At 40.8% G+C, this 26,385-nt stretch overlaps 1 protein-coding gene and 1 long non-coding RNA gene across 13 annotated transcripts in view; one reads left to right on the forward strand and one right to left on the reverse strand.

Annotated features, from left to right (window-relative positions):
- ATXN1 (ataxin 1) overlaps positions 1 to 26,385 on the reverse strand; it is a 413,020-nt gene that overhangs the window by 291,661 nt on the left and 94,974 nt on the right. For all 12 annotated transcript variants that reach the window (XM_035710478.2, XM_025443971.3, XM_025443979.3 and 9 more), the window contains one exon: positions 16,476 to 16,597. The gene's annotated coding sequence lies outside the window, so the exon portion shown is untranslated. The remainder of the gene's footprint in view (positions 1 to 16,475; positions 16,598 to 26,385) is intronic.
- The window catches only part of LOC118353369 (uncharacterized), a 29,538-nt gene that overhangs the window by 362 nt on the left and 2,791 nt on the right, over positions 1 to 26,385 (forward strand). The window contains exons 2-3 of the long non-coding RNA XR_007408421.1: positions 732 to 2,913; positions 5,861 to 5,913. This is a non-coding gene — a long non-coding RNA (uncharacterized LOC118353369). The remainder of the gene's footprint in view (positions 1 to 731; positions 2,914 to 5,860; positions 5,914 to 26,385) is intronic.

Consider the following 26,385-nt stretch of genomic DNA (forward strand, 5'->3'; position numbering starts at 1 on the left):
CAGGAGAGCCCAGTAAACTCAGACAGGGGGTAAACACTGGGTGACTATTATTTCCTTGAGATTGGTGGGCAGATAGGAAGAGAGGAAGTCCTTGCTCTCCAGAGTCCTGATCTGAATTCCTATAGGCAAGATTTTTGGCAATGACCCAGAACCACTTAAGCTTCCTAGGAGCCATGCAACCAAATACAGCAAGACTAGATAATGAAGCCCAGGGATGAGGGGTTGGGGGGGCTAAAGGTCCCACAGTGGGAGGTGGCACCCCCCCAACTCCATGCTGCATTCAGAGAGTTCCAAAAACACAGGAGGAGCTTTAACAAAAACAAAATACAAGAGTTACCATGTCAACACTAGAGTTTCACAAACACCGACCTCTACAGACACTAGAAAATGTGAAATTGCTACGCAATCTGAAGTTCAGAGAAAAGCACATTTTTTTTAAAAGCGGAAAATAGATGAGAAAGGTAGATGCATTAAGTACTCATTTTTAGAATCTCTTATCGATATATCATATTTTATTATAAAGAAACATTTAAAAGGCATGTAAACCTGCTAACGACTGCATAAGATTTTCTTGTTTGACAGATTTAGAGATCTAAGGCATGGCCATAAATCTTTTCCAAACAAGGAGGATTATAAACAAAGTAATTAGTTAATTAATTAATTAGACACACAAACCACTATTGACAAGCCTGGAGAAATCCCTCCCAATGCCTTTTTTGTTTCTTTTCCAGGTTTGGAGGGAAAAATCCTTGAAAAAAACATGACCTACTACACATATGATTCCTCACTTTAATGTTTTCTCCCCAAGCACCCACAAATCCAGGTCAACCCAGTTTGCTTCCATTTCTTGCCCAAGTTCAAATTTCCTACTTGATGCCTACCATCTGGAGCCCTCAAGGGGCTGCCACTGTCTAAATGTGTTTGCCAACAGATGCTGCTACATTCCTCTTCCCGAGAGGCACCTGCCGCGCTGAGCATGTAATGTGGCTGCCAGGGCAGGCAGATGTGTCAGAAAAGGCAAATATCCCAAGCTGTCCAGGGACGTTGGAGCAAATATGTCCTGAGCAGCTTCAAGTGACTGTAGACCTAAGACGTGAAGTTAATTAATGGAAGCCCAAGCAAAGATGGTGACAGCTCAAAGCAAGGGTGTGAAGCTCGTGTCATTTGGTAAAGAGAACCCAAGAAGAAATCTCCTAAGGACAGGACATTAATGCCTGCACCGTATTTCCTTTGCAAACTAAGACATTTCAGTTAGAAACATGTCTTTACACTCCGGAGGGATTTTATAAGGTGTTGACCTGCTACTAATTGCAGCAATGCCTACATGACAGCTAACAAAATAGCTCCTCGCCCATTTGATTCTGATTACCTAGCTGCCATCACAGCTTCTTCCCTCCAACTGAATGAACCTGTTTGTCGTCCAGCTTCTTTATGTTCGATCCTCCCAAGCAATCATCTCTAGCTTGAAATGCCCTTTTGTCTCTGCTTCACACAATCATGACACTTGTTTTCCTACCAAACACAGTTGAAACCACTCTCCCCTAATCCCACCTGAACTAACCCCGACTAGTTCTGGCATGCATGCAACCCATAGACTCAACACTTACTTAGCACTAACAAAGATTTCTTTTAGGAAAAAGTAAATTCTACATATCCCTAACCTGTAACTTTGGCCAAGTTATTTCTTCTAAATGGGCCCCAGTTTACTCATCTGTAGAAGGAGGATAATAATAATTCCAATCTCTCAGAATTGTGAGAACTAAACATTTATTTTTATGCTGTGTGTATGTATGAAGACACACCCATTTAGTCCATGTAAAGTGGTTATGAGCCTGGTACTGGGTACACCGTAAGTATTCAGAAAATGTCTATTGCTTTGATTCACATTGCTATTAATATTACTCTGTGACTTGTGTTACCATTGCATTGGTCTGCATCACTTGATGACTAAATTCTGGGGATCAGGAGCTATTCTTATACATTGCCCAGAAACTTGAGGATGTGAGGATGTTCAGTGGGAACCAAACAACAAAGTTACAACCTGGCAAGGACTCGAGTACTTCTGCCTTAGCCCACTCTGCTAATTACAAAAGCTCATTCAGATGTGTGAGTTCAGGCAAAAAGAAATAATTGTATTTGATTCTTGAAGTGGGACAGCAATAAGATAAATAAATACGTCTAAATTTGCAGAGAGAAAATTTCTTTTTTTTAGAGAGAAAATTTCAACAGGGCTTTAGAATGAGAAGGGCAACCTACTGTGGTTCATGAGCACATCCAGAAGCTTCCTGAAGGTATGACTGAAGCAGAGGTGAGAATGTGTGAGCTGATGAGGACAAGAAGCAGCATAGCCCTGAGCACAGATACAAAGCCTCCTATGCCAGGGGAAGGGCAAGGAGCACAGGCCATGCAGGGGAAATATGGTTTTCTGAAGGGTGTATAGTGCAGGTGCATATTAGTTGCCCCAGAGCTCAGCCAGCATGTAGTTCCCCCAGTAAAAGTCACTTGCCCATGGAGAGAGATGCACACCTGAATTTACACCAGGGGTATTTCCACCATGTGTGCTAGACCACCATTTACATACCTGCCCCCCTTCCACATGCTCTGCTTCTATTCTTACCCTTCTCATTTCCCATGTAAATCTGTTGTCTTTTAATCCTCAGATACAGAATGTCACAGTGGACAGAACCTCCAAGGATTATCCGGGCTCCTGTCCTCCTCTTACAGAGGAGGAAACTGTTCCAGAAAGGTTCACAACTTTCCAAAGGTCACAAAATTTGTGGTATAGCAAAAACCGAAACCTAGATGGTGTGGCCACCCCCCTCTCCCCAAAGCAGTCGAGTTTCTAATTCTACATCATCCAATCTGCTTGCTTTTCCCCCCTTCCTGGCCCTCCACTGTGCCTAAGTCATCAAGGTAAGTTTTATTGGCAAGCAGGCCACTGGAACAGGCCTACATTTTCAGGTAGGACAAAGTATATTCGGCGATTTTGTACTTCATGGTCATTCTGCTCTGCATCATGCATATGGACCTTCTGCCTATGCCATCTTTCATTCCCCCCTAATGGTCTTTGACATCAGTCCACCCTTAAGATATCTGAGTAATAAAAAATTTCAATGGTTAATAAATATCATTAATTTATAAGCTTTTGGGGATCCCTGGGTGGCTCAGTGGTTTAGTGCCTGCCTCTGGCCCAGGGCATGATCCTGGGGTCCCGGGATCTCTCTCTCTCTCTCATGAATAAATAAATAAAATCTTTTAAAAAAAATTTAGAAGCTTTTTATAGACAAATACTTCATCCTTTTTATTTTTTATTTTTTTAACATTTTATCCATTTATTCACGAGAGACAGAGAGAGACATAGGCAGAGTAAGAAGCAACCTCCGCGTGGTGAGCCTGATGTGGGACTCAATCCCGGGACCCCAGGATCACGACCTGAGCCAAAGGCAGACACTCAACCACTGAGCCACCCAGGTGCCCTCTCATTCTTCTTCTTTTTTAAAAAATGGGTTTTATTTAATTGGGGTCTTTTCTTCCCAGGCCATGGCAGTACTATTTCAGGGAAATGCCATAGCTTGAATCCCAGGTATATTTAAAAAAAAAATCTAGACAAACTAGTTTTTACACCTACCAAAAAGACTGAGAACCATAAAACCACTCTTTAGAAAAGGGAGAAAGAAATTAATTTAGTAGACTAGAATTCAACAGCTGTTTCTCAAACCAGAGTCACCTGTAACAAGTGACTCCTTAGCAGGGAAAATTATTTATCTTCAGATAACCATGTCAAGCTAGGAAAAAATGTTTCAAAAATAGCCATTAAATTAATTTTTCTTTAAGTGGCATGGGGAGAAGATAAGAAGCTATATATAGTTCAACTGTACTAAACTCCTAAGAAACTCTGATACACTGTACACTGCCCCAGGCAAATGGCAAGTGGGGGAAGGGAGATTCCCAGGAATATGTGATTCATAACTGTTAGTCATCGCTTTGGGAAATTTTAGGACATAATCACTATCAGTTAAACATTATTATTTGCTAAATGTCCAAGATACAAATTTCCTTGGAGACAACTGGTGACAATATTAAAGGTTCTGCACAGCCCCTTAATTTTCCTATTTTGTGGGCTGGCAGATTTTTGGGAATTTCACAACTGAGTATGAAGTAAATTTATTTAATTACCATATGCATAGGCATGGTTTATGCACACTCTTAATCAGACTGGTAGATCCAGTATGTGGGGTCTGAAGCTTATAAAAAGTTAGTAAAGGAATAAAAGAGAGTATTGGTGGGTGGGTCTTTCAGAAAGAGTTCACAAAATTAGCAACCTAGAATTTGATACCAGGTCTACGGAGGGGACTGTGGAAGTGAGGGGCTGCAAATCTGAAGCATCACCAGCTCCAAAACAAGAGTGCCTGGTTCATGACACATTCAGATTGTACACAAGCAACACAAAGGTGGGGACAACTGCCAATGGCCAAGATCTATGTATTTCCTTACAGTCTTCTTCAACACTAAACTGCAAATACTCCCATGCACATTTTTGCCCAGCTCAACCAGGTAAACGGAAATATTTACACTTGATGTTTTAAATGAGCTATTGAACTATTGCATGAATCCCAATATGTGGCTTTACTACTTTGTCAAGAAATACTCTTGTCCAGAGTAATTTATTTGGCCGCAATGCATAATCTGTGGAGACCCACTAAGGGTTCCTAAGAGAGTGTGTCAGATTAGCCATCACAGTACAGCTAAACTCGGCAATTATCCTTGGGTGTGGACAAGATGGGGAAGGGCAGTGCTGAGTGGTCTAACACAGTAGAGTGCCCCTGAGATGAATGAGCTTGAGTCTAGGCTCAGTCAGAGGTGGGGAGAGGCCCTCTTACAATGTGAGTTTCTGCCTCACACCAGGTATCCCATGCAGGGAGAGCACCTCAGTACATCTTCGTGATGGCAAGACAAAATGAGAAGTGAGAAAAATCTTTGAGTGCCTCAACATTAAATCAATCCATGGAGCCTTTCACCAGAAGAAAAAGATGTATCGTGACAGAAGATTCTAAAATCATAGGCGTCTGGGATTTGAGGCAAATCTCTACCTTAGCACAGCAGAAAGTCATTACTGTTCCATTAACTTTCAGGAAGTAGATTAGACCTTTCTGGGCTTTCTTTCTTAAGGCTCTCGGAGCTCCAGGGTGCCAGTGAAGTGCAGCTTAGACCAGCAGTGGCAATTCCTAGAATAGAAATCTGAAAATAACACATTCACTCTGACACGCCAACCCACTACTTTTAATTGTGGCTCATTAAAGATGTAAATAGAAGAAGACTTATGTTCACCTCTACTACAATTTCACTGCTGCAGTAAAATCACAATGCTTCTGTTTCTATGCAGAAAGGAATACTTCTGCTTTGCGGAACATCACCGCAAGCAGAGGGCTGTGATTCACCAGTTTTCCAAGGGCAGTCATCACATGTTTCTGCCTGCTGTTGGACAGAGGCAAGTATACGGGATGATTAATTTAAAAATCAACGAAAAGAAGAATAAAAGGCAAGTCAGCCCAAAGATGGTATCTAACAAATGCCAAATTCTCCCCAGGAGGCATTACGGAAATGCAAAACTGCCTATAGGAATTCTGCAGAGGATTCGGGCTGAAAAGGGGCGAAACCCAAGCAAGGGAAGATCAACCTCAAAGATGAATGTGAAAAAAAAAAAAAAGGATGAATGTGAAATCACCTATTAGGCATTTGAATTTTGCCTTACAAATATTTTTTCCTTCAGTGTACTAATGAAAATATTTTTTCTATGTCTTCTGTTTACTCATATTCCTTTGTTCAATTGCCGTATAATTAACATACAATGTTATATTAGTTTCAGGTGTGCAACATATTGATTCAACAGTTCTGTACATCAGTGCTGGCAAGGTAAGAGTAGTCACCATCTGTCACGATGCAACATTATTACCATATTATTGGCTATATTCCCTGGGCTGTACTTTTCAATCTCTGTGACTTACTTATTTTATAACTGAAATTTTGCTGCTTACTCATATTCTTACAGGACCTTCTTTCCTGAAGTTAGAATGAGAATTATATCTTATTGATAATTACTAATACAATGAAGTATTAAAACTGAATACATGAGAAAAGTTCATTTAGAAATCCTGTGTTAAAAATAAATTAAGGACCAGATGTAAAAAGACACATACTGTATAATTCCAAGTATCTGTGGTAGCTAAAATAGGCAAATTCATCACTGAAGAAAGTAGAGTAGAAGTTACTAGGAACTGCGGAGAGAAAGGAATGGGGAGTAAGTGTTTAATAGGTACAAGTTTCTGTTTGCAATGATGAAAATCTCTGATGATTGCACAAAATCGTGAGTGTACTTAAAGCCACTGAATTGTACTCCTATAAATGGTTAGAGCAGCAAGTTTTATGTTATATGTTATATGTATTTACCGCAATTAAAAATATATATATTGGGATGCCTGGGTGGTTTAGTGGTTGAGCATCTGCCTTTGGCTCAGGTCATGATCACGGGGTCCTGGAATCAAGTCCTACATTGGGCTCCTGCAGGAAGCCTGATTCACCCTCTGCTTATGTCTCTACCTCTCTCTCTTTCTATGCCTCTCATGAATGAATAAAATCATATATATTTAAATATTAAATATTAAATATATTAAATATATTAAAATATTAAATATTTAATCATATATATTTAAAAATCAAATCAAAATCAAATCAAATTAATTAATCAAATTAAATTAATATATTAAATATATATTTAAATATTAAATATTTAATCATATATATATTTAAAAATCAAAGTGGGGTGCTGGATTGATGGCTATGTCCCCAAGACAGAGTACTGTTAGCTCGCTGACTCTCCCACGTGGCTGATGGCAGTGCCAGGCAAAGGAAGGGGTGAGACCAATGTGGATACCCACTAGGAAAAGAGAGAAAACCATATCCATTCGTGCAAAGTGGGTACAGCTGCAGGTGAGATAAGCCTCTGCTAATCAGCCCCAGCATGGTTGTCAAGAATTTACAAGTACTGATTTAAATGCATTAAGTAGATCTGATACTCTGGAGAATCTTACTGAGGATCAATTTCATAGAGCAGAAAACTACTCCACAACTTGTCAGGTTAATACAGAGTTAGGTTGAATTTACATAATGTGTGCCTGTAAGTCCACGGGCTATGACCTTTGATAGCTGGTCCTGAACTTCCCCTTTCACTACATGTCACTGCAAATTCTAGGCAGCGTTTGGAAACACATGCTGCCTATTGCTGAGTGGTTTTTAGTGTAATAAATTTGGTGTCAGTCAGATGGATGAAGCAAAGTGCTTCCCTTAAATATCTAGGGTTCTTGCAATGTACTCACCCCCAAACTCTGTTTTACTGTGAAGAGCAAGTTCACTCTGCATGGTACCCAACAAAGGACGCCAGGCTCTTCCAAGTGGCTAATTTGATGGGCTCCTAGAAATGGCCACCTGCCAGCAGCGTCATTTAGAAGGATGCTGGTCCTGAGGACAGTTGAAGATAATTTCTTTCCCATCAGCCTCTACAAAGTAGATTAGGTCCTTGTGGGGCTTTACTTTCTCTGAAAGCAACAGAGTGCTAGCAAAGTGGCCTTAAAGCATTGAAAAAAATAACCCTAGTGCATATTGGAAATCAGAAGTGGTTCAGCAGAGGTAGGAGTGAAGACGGAGTACAGGCAAGGGGTCAGGGAGTCTAGGGTTCAAATCCTAGCTTTCTTTCTACAAGCCCTGTGACAGTCTTCAGCACCAATAACCTCATCCACTATAATAACATATAATTTAAATGTAAAAGTCAGACTCATTATTTGTAAAAGTTTTTGTGAGGATCAGATGAGATGAAACATGTATAAGCACAAAGGAATTAGTTTATTAACCATACTCAGATCAATTAGTTTCCTCTTTAAAAGAGAAAATGTCGAAAAAGGGCCTCCTAAGTTTTGTTGAAGAAGCTTTTAAAATATACCCCAGTATTTATGGAGTATCCACCATGCTGAAGATCCAGTGCTACTCCTTGAGGGGACATAGGGCGGTAGGAGACCTGCCTTTAATTTGAGGGAACTTAGAGTCTAATAGAGCAGATGAGTACATCAGTGCTAAGTCTGATCATGAACTTCTTCCATTCCACAATCTTCAATGGCTCTCTGCCACTTGAGATAAAATTCCAACCCCTAGGATAGGATTAAACCAATTGTTTTCACCAGTCAAATGGGCTAACTAACTACGTTGTAAGATGCTGTAAGACACCACTCACAGAAGCTGGTGTAAGGTAGTCAATTAATAGTTCACACTAATTATTATATTACCATCATTATTAAAGGAATCTCGTTCCTCCCAATCCCTCACTGTTCTAACTTCATACACCTCTCACTGGACCCAAGCCAGTCCACGATGTGCCTCAAACACACACCGCCCTCTTTCTTCTCACCTTCATTCCCTTAGCCTCCTGCCATTTGGGATCTGGGCCATACTTCAACATCTAGCTCAAAACGCCCCCTCCTTATCCTCACCACTTCATAACTAGACCAACTATCTCACTCCTTTGTGTTCCCACCGCATTTTCTCACCCTCCCTGACTGGGCTCACTCCCATATTCACCTTCCCCTCACAGAGGAAAAACTCATAAATTCAGTTTGAAGGAAGGTACCCACGAATAAAGGTTGGAAAATTTTTAGTACAAGCTGTGTAGCTGTCTAACTGAATATCACAAAAGTAACGTAACCGTAACAGCTAATTTTTTTTTTTTTAAAAAAAGCTTTATGGGCATGAACTCATGTAGGTTTTACAGCTTTGATAGATGCTGCTTTAATTTTCCTACTTCATGGGTGGATAAACTGAGACCCAAAGAGGTTAAATAAATTTGCTCAGCGTTACACAGCTACCAAGAGGCAGATTTGTACTCAAACCCAGGAAATCTGCCCCAAGAACCTACACTCTTCAACAATACATTACATTGTTTTCCAACCACAATATAGCGATGGATTAGGTACTGCTGGAAAAAAAAAAAAAAAAAAAAAAACAAGCAAACAAACAAACCCAATCTATGAGGACAGTAATCAGTTTTCTCGAGGCTGGGTTTTCAAACTTTGAGATCCATCAAGCAATTCTGTTCTATCTTTAGATCCTTAGAGTCTCATGAAGGGTTGTCTTCCACCAAGCAGCCTTCCTCATTGAGGAAACTCGTGCTTACAGACCCTTCTGCTTTAACCAGCGCCAGGCAGCCTTACATAGGCCACAGCCACAGTATCGCCACGGGGACCCATATATGTGGTCTGGGAAGGACAATTCAAGATAGCACCTACTACTATCCAGGAAGCACCCAAAGCTGTAATGAAAATTGCTTTCACTGCAGCTAAATAATGAGAATAGCTAAAGGCGAGCTGCGAATCTGCATTCGCTCCCCTTAGCCATGGTATGTATGTATGTATACACACAACGGAAGTATACTTGACAATACGCTGATGGCTTCAGGTATACATACTTCCTGGTGGACCTTCTATACGGCCAAATGACCAGGCTTTTAAATAAATGTGAGGCACAGGACAGAAAAATAATAAATTCAGCAAAGATTCGTCTGTAAAATAGATGTAGATCACCTTCCATGAGATGCTTCCAAATGGTGTGGTATTTAAGACTTTCAAGTGAGCAGTCGATCAGTACATGTGGGCCGATCAATATCCCTAATTCGTTACTCTAACAATGGTTCAGCTTTTGTCATAATTTCATAGGCCAGCAAACGAAGGTTGGGTAAAAATATCACACAGAACAGTGGCAAATTTGAAACAAATGATCTATTCCAACTTAACTGACTCTAACTAAAACATTAATAGGAAAAATAGAGATGATATGTACAATATAGATCACAAAATAATCTATACTATTAAACAGCCTTCCCCCAGTGTCAAAATATTGTTTAAAAAGATGCAAAACATGCCTCACACACTGCTCTCCATTAAATAGCATTCTGAAATTCTTGCTCACAAGTGCAAATGATGATTTTTTTTAGTGGCATTTTTAACATGTGATATTAAAAAACCTCCTCCTCTTCCCTTTGAAAAGGAACTTTTGAGGATGCCAAATTAATTTTGGAGATGACTTTTCATTTTGTTTAAGCCAAGATATTTTTTTCTCCTTTGCAATTTTAACCAAACAGAATTCTTAGAAATGAAAAAATAGTAACAAGTATATTTCTAGAGTAGAATAGCCTTTCAGAACTGAAAATGTTATATCAATCCTTTAATGTTACCCAGTCTTGGCTTTTTAAATTCCCTTAAGAAAAAAATACCACATATTCGTATTATGTTGCCAACACTGAATGTGTCATTTTGGTGGATTTCTGATTTGGCCAATATGATTTTTTCATGGCACAAAATAGTTTGAAAAGCAATTTCTAGTCACTTCGCAAATATGGCTTCTGAGAAGCTGAAGTGACTCTACCTGATGTTAGAAGTTTCAAATACCAACGATTCACCCTACAAGTTTACTTAAAGTGCTATGATGCTGAGTCCAACTGCTTTTGTAAAAATCGTTTAACTCAACATACGAACTTTTTGTAATTTTTTTGAAAAAAAGCTTATCCGAAACATTTGAAATCTTACCTGAAGGGTTACTTGTATATTTCTCAATGAGTTCTTTCTTTTTACTTTCCACAAATATTAAGCTATATTATGTGCAGGAATGGGTTTACTACTTAGAACACAAGGTTTAAAAATAAACCAATCTCCACCCTCACGGATCATCCACAGAGATGGCTGCATCATCAAAGAACTGCAATCCGTTGAGCTAACACAGGAAGAGGAGACATTCCCAGTAGGCATCAATGAATGAGAAGTTCACTGGGTGGAGAAACAGAATTACATGCAGAAGAATCAACATGAAAAAAGGCATGGCTGCTAAAGAACACAGTATATGTAGAAAGGGAAGAAATGCCATGTGGGGAAGATGGGAGGGAGGGATGAGATCTAAATAGTGAGCTGACAATGAATTCCTAGGGATCTTGAATGTCATGCAAAGGACTCACCATTTTATCTTGTAGGAAAATGGAAACTAACAAAATCCTTTAAATTTTTCCTTTTACTTCATCATACTCACTCATTCCTATGGAAAATACCAGAGGAGTATCATTCTTAAATCAAGTACCAATTGAACTAATACTACAAACATCTTCATTTTTGCTTTATTTACTTTTCATCTTTGTTGACACGCACATATTTTCATCATGATTTCGTAATCAATGTGTATTGATGTGTGATCAATTGCACACACAATTATGAAGGATGAATTTCTTTTTTTTAAGATTTTATTTATTTATTCATGAGAGACAGAGAGAAAGAGAGGCAGAGACACAGGCAGAGGAAGAAGCAGGCTCCATGCAGGGAGCCTGACATGGGACTGGATCCTAGGTCTCCGGGATCACGCCCTGGGCCGAAGGAGAGGCTAAACCACTGAGTCACCAGGGCTGCCCATGAAGGATGAATTTGAGGCTCACATTGTATTACATACTTCAAGTGCCACCTAGGGTTTTCAGGAATGGTAGTAATTCAATCAGACCCTTTCTTTGGGAAGACAACCCTCAAAATCATAGGATGAATGGAATATAGGAAGGATAGACATAAGGTAGAAGTACTTTCTGGAAGGTGGCTGCAGTAGTCAGGCAAGTGATGCTAACAGCAGAAACAGACCAAGGGCAGGGGAATGGAGAAGAGTGGTAGACCATGAAATACATTTGAGGCAAAACTCTAGTGTGTGGTCAAGGGACAAAGCATAGGAAGAGAAGGTGGTGTCCAGCATCGATGACTGGCTGGATGCTGATGCTGTTTCTCAAGACAAGGAACCCATAAAGGGGGACAGGGCAGTAACAGGAGGAGGTATAGAAAAAAGTCAGAGGCACCTATGATAACCCAATTGGAGCTATCTGGGAGGAAGATGGAAGCCGATGATCTTAAGCTCCGAGAGGAAAAGAGAGCTATGTTCATCAGGAGAACAGAATTGGTAACGATGTCGTGATGTGATGATGAGGTCTTCAGGAAAAGCATGTGCAGTAAGGAGCTCCGGTGGGTTTCTTTCTGTTTTCATTCCAACCATGTGCCAATGTGGCAGTTTCATCCTGATTTCTTTTGATGCATAGCAAACACCTCCTTTCCAAGCTTTCAAACTGTCACCAAGGAAGGGTACCTTCCAAGTTAATCACCATCTGTTTTGATGATGCCTATTATAGGACCATTCACTGCATTTCCTGAACTGGTGTGGTTTCACTCAGTTATACCCAACCACACAGCTTCTCCAAAGGACTGATGTTATTAGCCCGTGACAGTATCAGCAAGAGGAGTGAGTTTTCACGTATTTCACAGAAGGCATGCTTGGTACTGTTTTACAGAACGTCATGTATGACAGTGAAGGGGATCTAACTTTTCTAAGCGACAAAGCCTTTAAAGAGCTTTCCAGCGATGATCTTTGGTGGGGGGAGGGGGGGTACTGATCTGCCTCTTTTCCTATGTCTATCTGCCTCCCAAAAGCAGTGCCTAAGGTTTAGGAAGCCATTCGGAAAATCTGCAGTTTTGGAGAATGCCACATGGTAAAGAACACAAGTGATGTAGTCAAATATTTTTTTAGAATCAGCTCTTTGCTTTCCCAACAATGGCTGACTATTTGTAAGGAAATATTCCATATATTTCGCCTGCCTCTCCCTCTGGCTGTGTCTCTGCCTCTCTCTGTGTCTCTCATGAGCAAATAAATAAAATCTTAAAAAAAAAAAAAGACCTTTAATGAAGGTTCAGGCACCAATGCCAACAACTGTACACTTCTCTTGCATGAGTGATAGCCTGTGCCCCTGCCTCCTGCCTCACAAAGCCAGCCCACACCCCAACCCAACTGCAAGAGGCTATACAGAGAAAACCTAATCAGGTTTCAATGAAGCACGTATGCAAAAAAAAAAAAAAAAAAAAAAAGAATAGCCTCTTTTGGTCTCAATATTGCTTTGTTTGGAAATCTGTGCTTTCTTTTCTTACCTTAGCTGAGAATGAAAATAAAAAAAAAAAATTCCCAACACATTGTTATACCTTCCTTCTCTCCAAACCTCCTGTTGACAAAATTAGATGGACACCTGGGAGAAGACACTTCCTGCTGCTGTGCCTGAAGGTGCCTTTTATTTTTTTAAAGATTTTATGTATTTATTTGATGGCGAGAGAGAGAGAGAGAGAGAGAGAGAGAGAGAGAGAACAAGCCAGAGGGAGAGGGAGAAGCAGTCTCCCCGCTGAATAGGGAGCCCGATGTGGGGCTTGATCCCTGGACCCCAGGATCATGACTGAGCCGAAGTTAGGCAGACTCCTAACCGACCGACTAAGCCATCCAGGCGCCCCCTGAATATGCCTTTTAATACAAACTTAATCCAAGGTCGACACAACTTCTCTTAAATGAAACTGACTAAGCAAGAGTAAAAACAAACAAACAAACATACAAACAAACGCTGCAAAAAAAAAAAAAAAGCTTCAATGCAGTTGGAAGTGGCTGTCTTAATGGCTAATAAGTTTCCCAATTAGCTCACTGGTTCCCTTAGAGGCTGGCTAGACTTCCCGAGTTCTTCTGTTTGGTTTCTGTTAGGTCTTTTACCAGGGCTGGATCTGGCAGCAAGGGCATGAGGAATTGCACTAAAAGCAAAAACCGCCCTGCAAATCTCCTCTGGAGCGTCCAAGGCCAGGGGTGCCCTTGCTGCAGCAAGTGGAGGAGGGCAGGAGGGGGCCCCGTGTGGCCACTGCAGTCTGTTGTCATCAGATTCAAATCCTGAATCTGCTGCTGGCACTGGGGATGCTTTGATGTGTGTCCACTGCAGCTTTACTTTATCCCTTTCAGCAATGGGATCGCTCTCCTGCCACCAAAATGGGCAACCTGCGCGCCCTAACAGCTGAAAGAAACAGCGTTCAAAAGAAACTGCCAAGGGCAGCAGGCGTGGCCTTGGGATCCGAGGCTACAGCGTCTAGGTTCCCACAGCACTGCTCCCACCTCCGATCCCCTTCTGTCCTGAGATTCCGGTCCCCTCCCCCAGAGTCGACATGACTTCTGGACTGTGCGTGGGCAGGGGCCACCGCCACTAATAGGGACAGTCAGAACCACCACCAGTTGAAGAGAAGGAGACAAAAAGGTTTCCAGAACAGCCTCTGACTGAGGGGACTTGACACATTTGGACAAAACGGGGTTTCTATGGGATCAGAGAATATCTAGACTTCACATCCCCAAAAGGCTAAAAGCCACTGAAGAATGAATGCAACCCTGGTGGCTGGATGCTGCTTATTAGACCAAATATCGCCTGGGCACCTGCGACGTGCTGAGAGCTAGACCCTATGCTGCAGGTGAGGAGGCCCAGAGGCTGAGGGAGCGGACACAGGCAGCTGCTCACAAACCTCGGTGTGCAAGACTTCTCTGTGGTGAGTCTCTTAGGCTCCACATCCCCAGAAATTCTGACTCATTGCGCCCAGTGTTGCTGAATCTGCAACTTTAATACACATGCACAGGTGGCTTGGCTGCAGGAGATCCTGGGGCCAGACCACAGAAACGCTGGGTTAGACCTGATTCCTGCCCTCAGTGAGTGTGCAACCCAGACGGGGTGATAGCAATCACCCACAAGGCAATACACAGCCCTAGATTTTTCTTTTTTCTTTCTTTCTTTCTTTTTTCTTTTTTTTTTTTTTTTTTATGATGCACGTTCTAAATGTTCCAGGAGTTCAGAGGCCTGCGCATTCCAGGAAGAGGGTGAAGGTGAGACAGGCTCAATGGTCAGGCAGGCAGGTCCTGCTTAGCGAGAAACAGCCCAATCATCTACACCAAACCTCCTGATTCAGCGTGACAAGGGGGCCATGGCAGATATATGCGTGAAGACAAAGCCATGAATTAGAGGACTGCCACCCAGCAGGTAAACAGGCTTCCTAGGTTGAGTACAAGGAGGACACTGTCACCAGGAGAATTGTAACATTGGCATTTCCAGATAATACGATGTTCGCATTTTCATTCTGCCACATTCATGTGGTTTCCTGCACTTCATGATTTCACATTTGTAAGACAAAAAAAAAAAAAATGCTGTCACGAAACCCAAATAATGCACCACTCTGAGGCAGACAGCCAGCTGCTAACAAGAGTGACATCTGAGCATCATTTAAAGTGTCATTCATAGCTCTGCTCCGGAAAAGGGATGGTTAGTGAGAAAGAAAAAATAATAAATTATGTTCAATTTAAAACAAAGTTTGGGACTCCACAGGGTTCAAGTATTGGTAGAAAACCCATAAGACACTGACAGCAAACAGAACAGAGAAGGAAGAGTTAGATCCCCGACAGGAAACTAAAGGACAAATATATTATATTATATTCATATAACAATGTGCCACTTTGTCTTTAACGCCGCAAGGGAATGCATTACTAACCACAGACACCACAAGGCCTGTTTGACCAAAGGGCTGGTTCACAAGATCGTAGGGAGAAGGAGGGAAAAGGGACCCCAGAGTGCCTGGCTCCTTCTCCACCACTGGTGCATCCAATGAGCCAAAGATGACCTGCCAAGGGCTCACCATGGATTCGGCGGAGCAAGAATCAAAGGGGATGATGATTTAATTAATTTCAGCAGAGTGAACTATGGCATTTTTAGATTTGCAAGAGACCTTGGAGGTCACCGAGGCACGCACTGGAGTTTTTAGAAGTGACTCATTCCTTGAGGATGAGTAAGTTGTCTGAGGTCAACAAAGGTGGGCAGAACCAGCTTCCATTTGAGGACTGTTTCTAAGAACTATAATCAATGAGGCTGGTGAAACTTCCTTGGAAATCCACAGCATTTTTGGTGTCTTGCTTGGCATTTATTTATTGTTTCTTTATAGTTTGGAGGACTTAAATTTCACCTCCAGATCAAGGCTCTCATGCGGGCACCATGCGTAGTTAAAAGGTGCTCAGTAAATACGTGTTGAGTAAGACTTGGAAAATCCCAGTGCTTCTCACCTTGCCCTCACTGATACTCCACTGCAGGGTAACAAATCTGCCATCAGCTTGAATCGACCGTCTCATGTGTGATTAATCCCTTACCCTCTCAGCTAAAAGGAATGTCTGGAAGATGTAGTTGGTTGGTTGGTTGTGCGTTCAGTTGTTTGGGGGTGCTTTTTCCCTTCTTTTTGGTCTTTTCTAACCACAGAAGCTTTGTACTCAGATCCCGCTACTCTGCAAATTTTATTTTATTTTATTTTTTGTTTTTGTTTTTGTTTTTTTTTACTCTGCAAATTTTAGAAACAAACATGCTAAGTCAATTTCATTGTTCTCTTGGCTCTCCACCACTAGAACAACATTTTCTCACACAGCCTGTTGCTTGGGTTGTAGAGAAATAACCCTGCACTCGACTAAGATGTCCTGAGACACCAAATAAATGATGATTGATGAAATCTAGAGCTAATGAATGCCAAGTCCTTTGGATGACTTACCCACAACTATTTGTGTTTCAAGACCATCCGTGCAGGCTGAAGTCCACCCTTTCTTGCTCATGGTCCGTAGCAGCACTACTTTTGAGGCCTCAGAACAAATTCTTTCATTTTGCTCCAGTATGCTACAGGAAAAGAAAACAAAACAAGTCAGAATGAAAAATGCCACTTCAAGCAGTTAGTTGATATTCAGGGGGAAATCCCTGGCCTCTCTCAGATGTATATTTTATAACCTCAAACAAGCATGTTAATTATCAGAACGATGCTATCACACAACTGATCTACCTATGGTGCCCTGAAATAGTAGAAGGTGGAGGAGGGGAGAGGAAGAAAGAAAACAGAGCACCTGCCGGGGTAGGTAGGACATCTCGAAAATTATATATACTACTAGGAATGTGCCTGCAAAATTTCAAGTTTACTAGCTGAAATAAGTACCCAGAGAAGAATTCCTAATGTTGAATAATTAAAGATAACTGACATGCACTTATCAAGGGTAGAAAGTAGAGAAAGGTTTGTTTCAAATTAAAATTCATCTGATTCTGCCCATTAAGGACTCAGACTCACCGAGCTAATATTAATATCTTTAAACACAGGGCTGCTAGGATTGCACAACAAAGAAAAGATAAAGTGTTAGAGGAAATTTTCGATTTTGCGCCACAAATAGGTGATTGACGGGTTTTCACTCTGACTCGATAAATCTCGATAAAGAACTGCCCCAGCCAAGTTGGAAGGCAGCGTCTACTTTACACGCTGAAATGTGAAATGAATGGTTAAAATATGCATGCCTCTTTACCCCCACTCAGAGCAGCTGACAAAGCCTACACAGTGGAACTGTGTGGTGACAAGGTGGTGGCTCTGAAAAGTACTCCTCTGCCTTGTGAGCTTACAACATCACTGGTCACTGGTTTGTTCTAGCTTCTCCCACTGCTCAGTCCACTCCTCTGTTGTTGTTGTTTTTTTTAAATTTTATTTATTTTTTCATGAGACACACACAGGGAGAGGCAGAACCATAGGCAGAGGGAGAAGCAGGCTCCTGCGGGGAGCCCAATGAGGGACTCGATCCCAGGACCCCGGGAATCACACCCTGAGCCAAAGGCAGATGCTCAACCACTGAGCCACCCGGGTATTCCTGTTTGGATTTTTTTTACAATGGCCATTAGAACCTGGAAATGTCTTCAAAAGACGTCTGCAGACCCTTCCAGCCTCTTACAAGCTCTTCCTCCTTTGTTCTGGAAGCGCACTGCAAGAATGCCACCCAGCTCTCTCACTACGATGACCGCATCCCACTTGGCACGCCCAATTCTATGCATCTCCAAAGGTCCTGAGGCCACTGCCGGGTCATCATCCAATGACCCAGTTGTAAGACAGAAAACATGCCTTTATGCCTCACTAGGTGACCAGGTGAATAATCGATTCCTTGAAAGCCTTCCGAAGAAGCTATTACTTTATAGAAGACTCGACGTGTTTGAAAAGGACTTTTTGGGGGGTTGTGCCTATCTGTGGTTAAATGCGTGGAGGCACTTAGAACTTCTGAGGAGGAAGAGAAAGCTGCTCTTGGGTAATGTTTAAACAAGTGAGTTGAGTTTAAGCCCATTATATTTTCAGCTGAGTTGGAAGGCGACTGCCTGAAAATGGCAAAGTCTTTTTTATTTTCTTGATGCTATCAATACCCACCGAAAGTGGGGTTGTCACGATTTTATTAGTTTCCAGAGCAGCTTTCATGAAATGTAACTCAGCTCCCACTCAAATGTGTAACAGTAACATATTGCTACAAATCAACATAAGCCAGGAAGTTCAAAGCATGACAAACTGTCTTTATCTTACCGTTTGGGTAAAAACAGAATTTTGAAGGGAGGAGGAAGATTTCAGCGAGCCCACTGCATGTTATTGGCTGATATTAATCTTTTTTTTTTTTAACTAAAAATAAATTGCTGCCTTTCTTTCACTTGTTACCAGCTTGCTATCTTGGGTCTTTCAGGACTGGGAGGGTCTCTGTCGTCTAGTTCAAAATTCTTCTGCAAAGGAAGCGGCTGGCCCAGGAAGGCTGGCAGCACATAGCAGGTTCATCTGAGCCTTGAGCAGACTTAGGGTTTAATCACTCATGCCCACTGACTCACTGAACACCATGTACGGTGTTGGTTGGAAAAGTTTACCAGAAGCTCAGGACCTTCTCGGGTCACCCTTTCTCTCTTTCTTCTCTGTGTTTTGTCTAAAGGAAGACATTCATTTCTGGGTTATATTTTGTCATCCAGTGGAGCAAAATTATCTGAGAGAGGTGGAATGGCTCTCTAATTAGCTCAGGGCCCTACCCTGGCTGCCAAAGCCAGGTGTCCAGAGGAGCAAGTCACATTCTTTGTAGAGGAGAAAAAAAAGGGGGTGGGGGGGACAAGGACTGATCTAAGTGACAAGATTTTCCATTCTTATCTCTGTCGACGTGAAGGAGCTGGAAGTGATTCATTTTGTGATTTATCGCAGACCCTCAATTACACATAGTGCACCAAGTATGAGATGATTTTTGTCAAAAGAAAACCAGTGAAGATTCTATAACACCTCCTTTTAAAGCAATAATTTCAAAATATTTTCCTCTTTCAGCGAACTTTTCAGCAGTGCTGTTGATAACCAACAAAAACAAACTGGCTTGAGTTTAATCCCTTTTGCCTACCCATTCTTGTTTGCCAGTTGAAGCTATAAATAGAGATAAGACCAAGTCTAGAAAGAAGAAAAGAACACCAGGGGACTAGAGCATTCACAGATCTGTCTAAACCCTGAACGTTATCTATATAAACAAGGATTTCAATCGAGACGTCATCCTTACAGGGTCTGGAATTCAATAAGCATTTTTGCGATAATTTTCTGAACAGTTATAAACAAGCAGCAGCAGCAAAGTATACTCTATCAACATGTGTCAGAAACAGTGGCCCAAAAACCATGAGGTGTTTGTTTTTTTAAAATTTCTTTTCATCTCAATTTTGCCACTAACTGGATTTTTCAGTTTAAGCACCAACTCTGAAGTAGAATGTAACTCCTTATGTATCAGGTACATCGCTATTCTAAAATCCAACAATTAGACACAGCACAGGAAAAAGAAAAAAACAAAGCAAAACCTAACAGCTTCATTGTGAAATACCCCTTCAGTGGGGAATGGGTGTCCTATTCAATAAACAGTGCCAGGAAAATGAGCTCTTTATTCGCAAAGAGTCAGATCCCCATCTTACACAATTCAGAACATAGATTCTAATTAATTAAAAAATTAAACACATAAATATGTGTTTACAGAGACATGCATATGTAGGTTTATATATATATATACACATACATATACATATATACATATGTATGTATACATATATACGTATATACATATATATACATATATATACATATATATAATTTTATACAATTAAATACAGAAAAATAATTTTATAATCATGAGAGGCCCTGTAGGCCATTGCAGAGACTTTGACTTTTTACTCCAAGTGATACAGGAAGACACCAGAGAATTGTGAATAGAGTGAAGTGAAGTGCCTTGTGAAGAACAGACCATAAGGGGACAAGGCTACAGGCTTGTAAAACAGGCTACCGCAGACAGTTAGGTGAGACACCTAACACATAGACAACTAACGTGGTGTGACACTGGGGGAGGAGATAGTAAGAAATGATGAGATTTTGGATGTACTTTGAAGGTCAAGTTGACAAGTGGTATAAGAGAAAGAAAAGAGTTGAGGAGGATCCATCTAAGTTTTTGACCAGATCATCTCTAAGAATGGAGCTGCCCATTCACCAATGGAAAAGATGGTGGAAGAAGAAGGTGTGTGTGTGTGTGGGAGGAGCACTCCATTATTGCATGTTAGGTCTAAAATGCATATTAAACATCCTGGGGAGATATCAAGTAGCCAGCAGGATACGGGAGATAGCAAGTAGACAGGAGGCTATGTAAGTCTGAAATTCACAAACGTGTGGATAGAAAACACAAGTTAAAGCACAAGTAACTGTCACAGGCAGTTCCCAAGATAGACCCCAATGACCCCATCTCTTGACATTCATGCTCTTGTCTAGTCCTCTCCCCTTGAGAATAGACTAGATTGAGCCATTCTCTAGCAAACTGAGGGCAGCAAAGGCAATGGGATGTCTTTTCCAAAATTAGGTGACAAAAAGACTGGCTTCCATCCTGGATGCTCTTGTATATTCTCTACAGGGTTACTCATGATGGGGGCAGGGGTGCTGGCTGCCAGGCTGCGAAGGCCATCCTGCGGAGGGGCCCATGTGGTCTGCTGGAGTCTGTATAAGAGTGAGCTTGGAAGCAGATCCCAACCCTCCCCCCACCCCCATCCTTTAGATGAGACTGCAGCCTGAGTTAATTAATGGCTTGACTGCAACCTTATGGAGATCCCAAGCCTGAGACAGATAAAAAAATGTGCCCTGGTTCCTAATTATAGAAACTGTGAGATAATAAGTATTTGTTCTTTTAAGCCACCAGGTAATTTGTTACACAGCAATAGGTTACTAATACAGTTATGACGGGCAAAGCACTGTTCTAGGAATTTTATATGACTTTTTACAGTTGGAGAAACTGAGTCACAAAGAAGTTACATCACTTTCCCAATACCACAAATATGTGACAGAGATGGGAATCCAACTCAGGCCATCTGAGTCCTGAGCTAAGGCTCTCTGTGACTGCAAGCCAAAACCCCTCAAAGATAACCTTTTCTGCCTTGGACGTGCATACCCAAAAATGTGACTTTTCCCTCTAGGAAATGCTAATATCATAGACTATACGCAAACAATGGCCTGTGTGCATCTTCACCAAGCTTCTTAACCTGTCACAGAGCTCTACAATCCTATTTTCGATATCCCAAATACATACAATACATTTCGATATCCCAAATACATTACAATACACACACACAAATTTTATATATATATATATATATATATATATAAACTGTCAAAGAAGATGGAAAGGTGGCCTCTTGCCGTTTGAAGAGTAACTTCCCTCTGGTTCTTTATTCTTTAATTTCAGTCTGGTTCATCTAGTTGATTTAACTATGAGAGAACTGCCAGCATAGTTTGCAAATGCTCTCATATAAATTCCTGTAGACTGAATGTCCTTTTGCACATTTAAAGAGCCCTCCTTTCTAAAACTACTTAATGGTAAAAACAAACAAAAAACACCAAGATACTGGATAAGACAGCTACAGTATTTCTGCTTGAATTATTTAAATAATAAGGGAAAACTGATTTTCAGTTGCCAGTAGAGAGTCATTAAGGATTCAAACAATATTAAGGGTTTTTTTTAAAGATTTTATTTACTTATCTGGGGGCACGTACATACTAGTAGGGAAAGGAAGAGGGGAGAGGCAGAAGGAGAAGCAGACTCCACACTGAGCGGGGAGCCTGACACAGGGCTCAATCCCAGGACCCTGAGATCATGACCTGAGCTGAAGGCAGATGCTTAACTGACTGAGCCCCCTCAGGCACCCCCCCCAAAAAATATTAAGTTTCTAAGTAGGAACTGGTAAAACCAAAACATAAAAAAAGCGTTTGAGCTACATAAAGTATAGTAACTACTGTCTCTTTAGTATTTAAAACAAATTAAGACTTTTCCATTCTTTCCTTGACACAGACGTGAAATACAGAAAGTGAAAGAAGTGATCTCTGTACTTCTGTGCTTCAGTACAAATTTAGAATGGCACTGTTGTCAGAAAGGAAACTGTTGCTGGTTATTGTACCCTCATTTTTTTAGGAAAAGAATGCCCATCAAGCAGTAGCCAGGAACATGTTCATCCATACCAGGGAATCCTTTTATTGTTTTAACTAAGGAACATGTTCATCCACACCATGGAATCCTTTTATTGTTTTAACTAAGGTTATGCCCACAACCAATGGAAACCAAAGAACTGGAAAGAAAGAATCATTAAAAAAAATACAACAAAACCCACTGCCATTTATAAATCTCTTTTTTCTTTCTTTCTTTTTTTTTTTTTTATAAATCTTTCTGTTACAAGAAGTGACTGTGTTTTATAAAGGCATATGATGCATCACCACAGGTATTTTTTGCCATTTAAAAATACCAAACAGTAGTGACAGGCCTCGTGCCAAGGCTGCCAGGACTAACCTGCAATTTGGACGATTTGTATGGGGATGACATTATCCTGTCTTGTGACACAAGCAGCAGATGCTGCTGATTAACACACAAAAATGTCTAAAACAGAGTTTCACCAACATAGGAGTTTGCAGAGTAAAGACGGCTTTGATGATTAGGAGCAAAATAGTATCAAATGATGAAGGATGAGTGGTTTCCTTTTTAAAAAAGAAGAGTCAATCAAATTAACTGGTAAGCTTTCATGGACCTTCTTCTAAGTAAAGTACAAGATGTAACTGCAAGTACTTGATAAATCTTGCTTCTTGTTTTTGGGAGAGGGTAGCATATACCGTGCATTAGCCAGTGTGTTCAGTGGGATGCTATATTCCATGGCAAAACACCATGTTATGCTAAAAATGAAATGAGGACAAAAAACACTGGGATACATTTGGGAAACACTTTTGAGGGACTCTGGTGATCTGATATGTATTATAAATCTCAAAGAGGAAAAACAGCATGCGGCTCACCCCAAAATACATTTGACCACAGAACACTTTTTCCAAAGAAATAAGCAACCAGTAGACATGCACTGACCGAAATGCATCTTAGCAAACAATTCACAAGGTCTGTGGTTCTTGGACTTTTTCTTCCCCCTTTGCATCTCTAAAATGTAGTAAGGATCCCAAAGAGTCTTTAATTAGGCAAATCATACTGAAAAATACTTATTGTATTAAAAATTGAAACTGTAAAAAAACTGAAATATGTTAAAATTAACTCATTTACTGTAAATAATAATATACCCATTGTACATTACATAAAATAGCATATCTTTATGAAAAAGCAACTGTATTCTTCAAAACAAAAAAGTTCAGTGTGAAGAGTGACACTGATTTAAATTTTTGCATATTTCTTTAATATCTGGCTTAACAGGGGGTCACGTGGTTGACTCAGTCGGTTTAGCACCTAACTCTTGATTTCAGCTCACATCTTAATCTCAGGGTGGTGAGTTCAAGCCTTGTCTTGGGCTCTACAGGGGGCATGGAGCCTACTTTAAAAAAAAAATTGAAAAATAATAAAATAAAATAAAATAATAAAATCTTTAAAAAAATCTGGCTTAACAGAAAAAAAGTTGAGTTCTCAAATGAGCCTCTGAATTCAATTTTCTGTGATACGTAGTTTGGTGAACATGTAGGCTGGCCATATCCATGACATAAATCATGAAGAAAGGGCACGCTATTAAGAAAACATCTTGATAAGAACCTGGGAAAGGTGTACACTTTAGACTTCTTTAGCAAATGCTTTCTTTTAATAATCTAGGTTTTAATAATCTAGTAAGGATTTGTTTTAACCAAAGATGATAAACTCTTTAAATATCCTGAATGAGATTCAGAAAGTCCTGTTTCATGAAATCAGTTAACAAAGTATGTATGTAATCATAAACCATCAACTATTTATCAACAATGATCAAACAACACTGGCTATCTGGTTGTTCACGTATTCATGCAGCAATAATAATAATAACTAATATTTGTGTGTGGGGGGATGTTTTTAAGGGGGAAGGGGCAGGGAGAGAGGGAGAGAGAATTTCAAGCAAACTCCACACTGAGCATGGAGCCCGACACAGGGCTCCATCTCATGACCCTGAGACCATGACCTGAGCTGAAATCGAGTCAGATGCTCAACCCACTGAACCACCCAGGCGCCCCGATACCTAATATTTGAGTGTTAAGCCCTCAAATTGCATTATCTCATTTTGGTCTTATAACCACCCTATGAGGTAGACACTTTCATTATTCTACCTTTAATCAATGAAGAAATGGAGGTGATTAGAGCTAAGTAACACACTCAAGGTGCTAAGTAACTAAGTGATGGATTCAGGACTCCCAACTACTGTCTGACACCAAACACTCTCTCTTAACTCATTTCCAATTCACAGTTTAGTAATCCAGATTCTTCCTCTGGCCATTATTCCAAGAAATAATGAAATATCGTCTTCATTTTCCTATTTCAAAGTGAGTAGCTGCTCGATGAATTAGTTTGGAGCCCACACTAATAAATGTGCATAAAATGGGAACATTCTTCTGCCTCCCAAAGCAGACTATCCACGATATTCAATGAAAAAAAAAAAAAAGTCACATAGGCTGGATGAGATGAGCCCAATCTTCTGATTCTTAAAAAGTCATGAGGATGGAGCAATCGTAACGACGTTCTGGAAATAAAACCCAACGTACCAGTCCATATCCCCCTCTTTATTCCTCTGAAAGCACAGTCACAAAACAGGGACTAGGAAAATGCCTGTCATCTCTAAGGCACCACAATAAGGCAAGGAGAAAGCATAGGCAGACCTTGTTTTATTGCACTGTGCTTTATTATTTTTTTAAAGACTTTATTTATTCATGAGAGAGAGAGAGAGATGCAGAGACACAGGCAGAGGAGAAACAGGCTCCATGCAGGGAGCCCGACGCAGGACTCGATCCTGGGACCCCAGGATCATGCCCTGGGCGGAAGGCAGGCACTAAACCACTAAGCCACCCGGGTTGCCCTGCACTGTGCTTTAGAGTGCTTATCAGATACTGTATTTCTTCCTCTCCTCCCCTCCCCTCCCCTCCCCTCCCCTCCCCTCTCTCTCCTCTCCTCTCCTCTCCTTTCCTTCCTTCCTTCCTTCCTTCCTTCCTTCCTTCCTTCCTTCCTTCCTTCCTTCCTTCTTTCTTTTCTTTCTTTCTTTCTTTCTTCTTTCTTTCTTTCTTTCTTTCTTTCTTTCTTTCTTTCTTTCTTTCTTTCTTTCTTTCTTTTTTAACAAATTGAAGGTTGTGGTGACCCTGCCTGGAGCAAGTGTATAGCCCTCTTTCTCCAACACAGCATTTGCTCACTTCATGTCCCTGTGTCACCTTTTGGAAATTCTCATAATATTTCAAATTTTTTTTATTATTATGTTTGTTACAGTGATTAGTGATCCAATGATTACAACTCACTGAAAGCTCAGATGGTGGTTAGCATTTTTTAGCAAGACTATTTTTTTTAAAGAGTTATCTATTTATTTGAGAGAGAGAGAGAGCTGACAGGAAGAGGAGGAGGGGGATAAAGGGAGAGAGGGAACTCCAGAGGCAGAGAAGCAGACTCCCAGGTGAGCTCAGGGCTTCACCTCAGGACCCTGAGATCATGATCTATGCCAAAACCAAGAGTTGGAGGCTTAACCTACTGAGATCCCCAGGTGCCCTAGCAAGATAGTATTTTTAAATTAAGATATATATATAGATAGATGATAGATAGATAGATAGATATAGTTATATATATAGATAGATAGATATAGATAGATACATCTACATATATATTGTTTTTAAGACATTATGCTATTGCATACTTAGTAGTCTACAATATAGTGTAAACATGACTTTTGTTACATACTGGGAGCCCCAAAATTCATGTGATTCATTTTATGGCAATACTTGCTTTATTATGGTGGTCTGGAACCAAACCTGAACTATGTGACTTACAACTCTGCTTCTTTTTCAAGGGTTTCTAAACCCTTAGCTTCCCTGGGTCACTATACACCTGTGTCCATTATTTCTCTAACCTCAATGGCCTTCCTTCTGATACCTCAGAATCATTTAAAACATACTGAATACCGGGCAGCCCGGGTGGCTCAGCGGTTTAGTGCCGCCTTCAGGCCAGGGCTTGATCCTGGAGTTCTGGGATCGAATCCCACATTGGGCTCCCTGCATGGAACCTGCTTCTCCCTCTGCCTGTGTCTCTACCCCTCTCTCTCTCTGTGTCTCTCATGAATAAATAAATAAAATCTTTTTAAAAAAACCATACTGAACACCTTCCCAG

The sequence above is a fragment of the Canis lupus genome, chromosome 35 (genome assembly GCF_003254725.2).
Source record: "Canis lupus dingo isolate Sandy chromosome 35, ASM325472v2, whole genome shotgun sequence".
Lineage (NCBI taxonomy): Eukaryota > Metazoa > Chordata > Mammalia > Carnivora > Canidae > Canis > Canis lupus.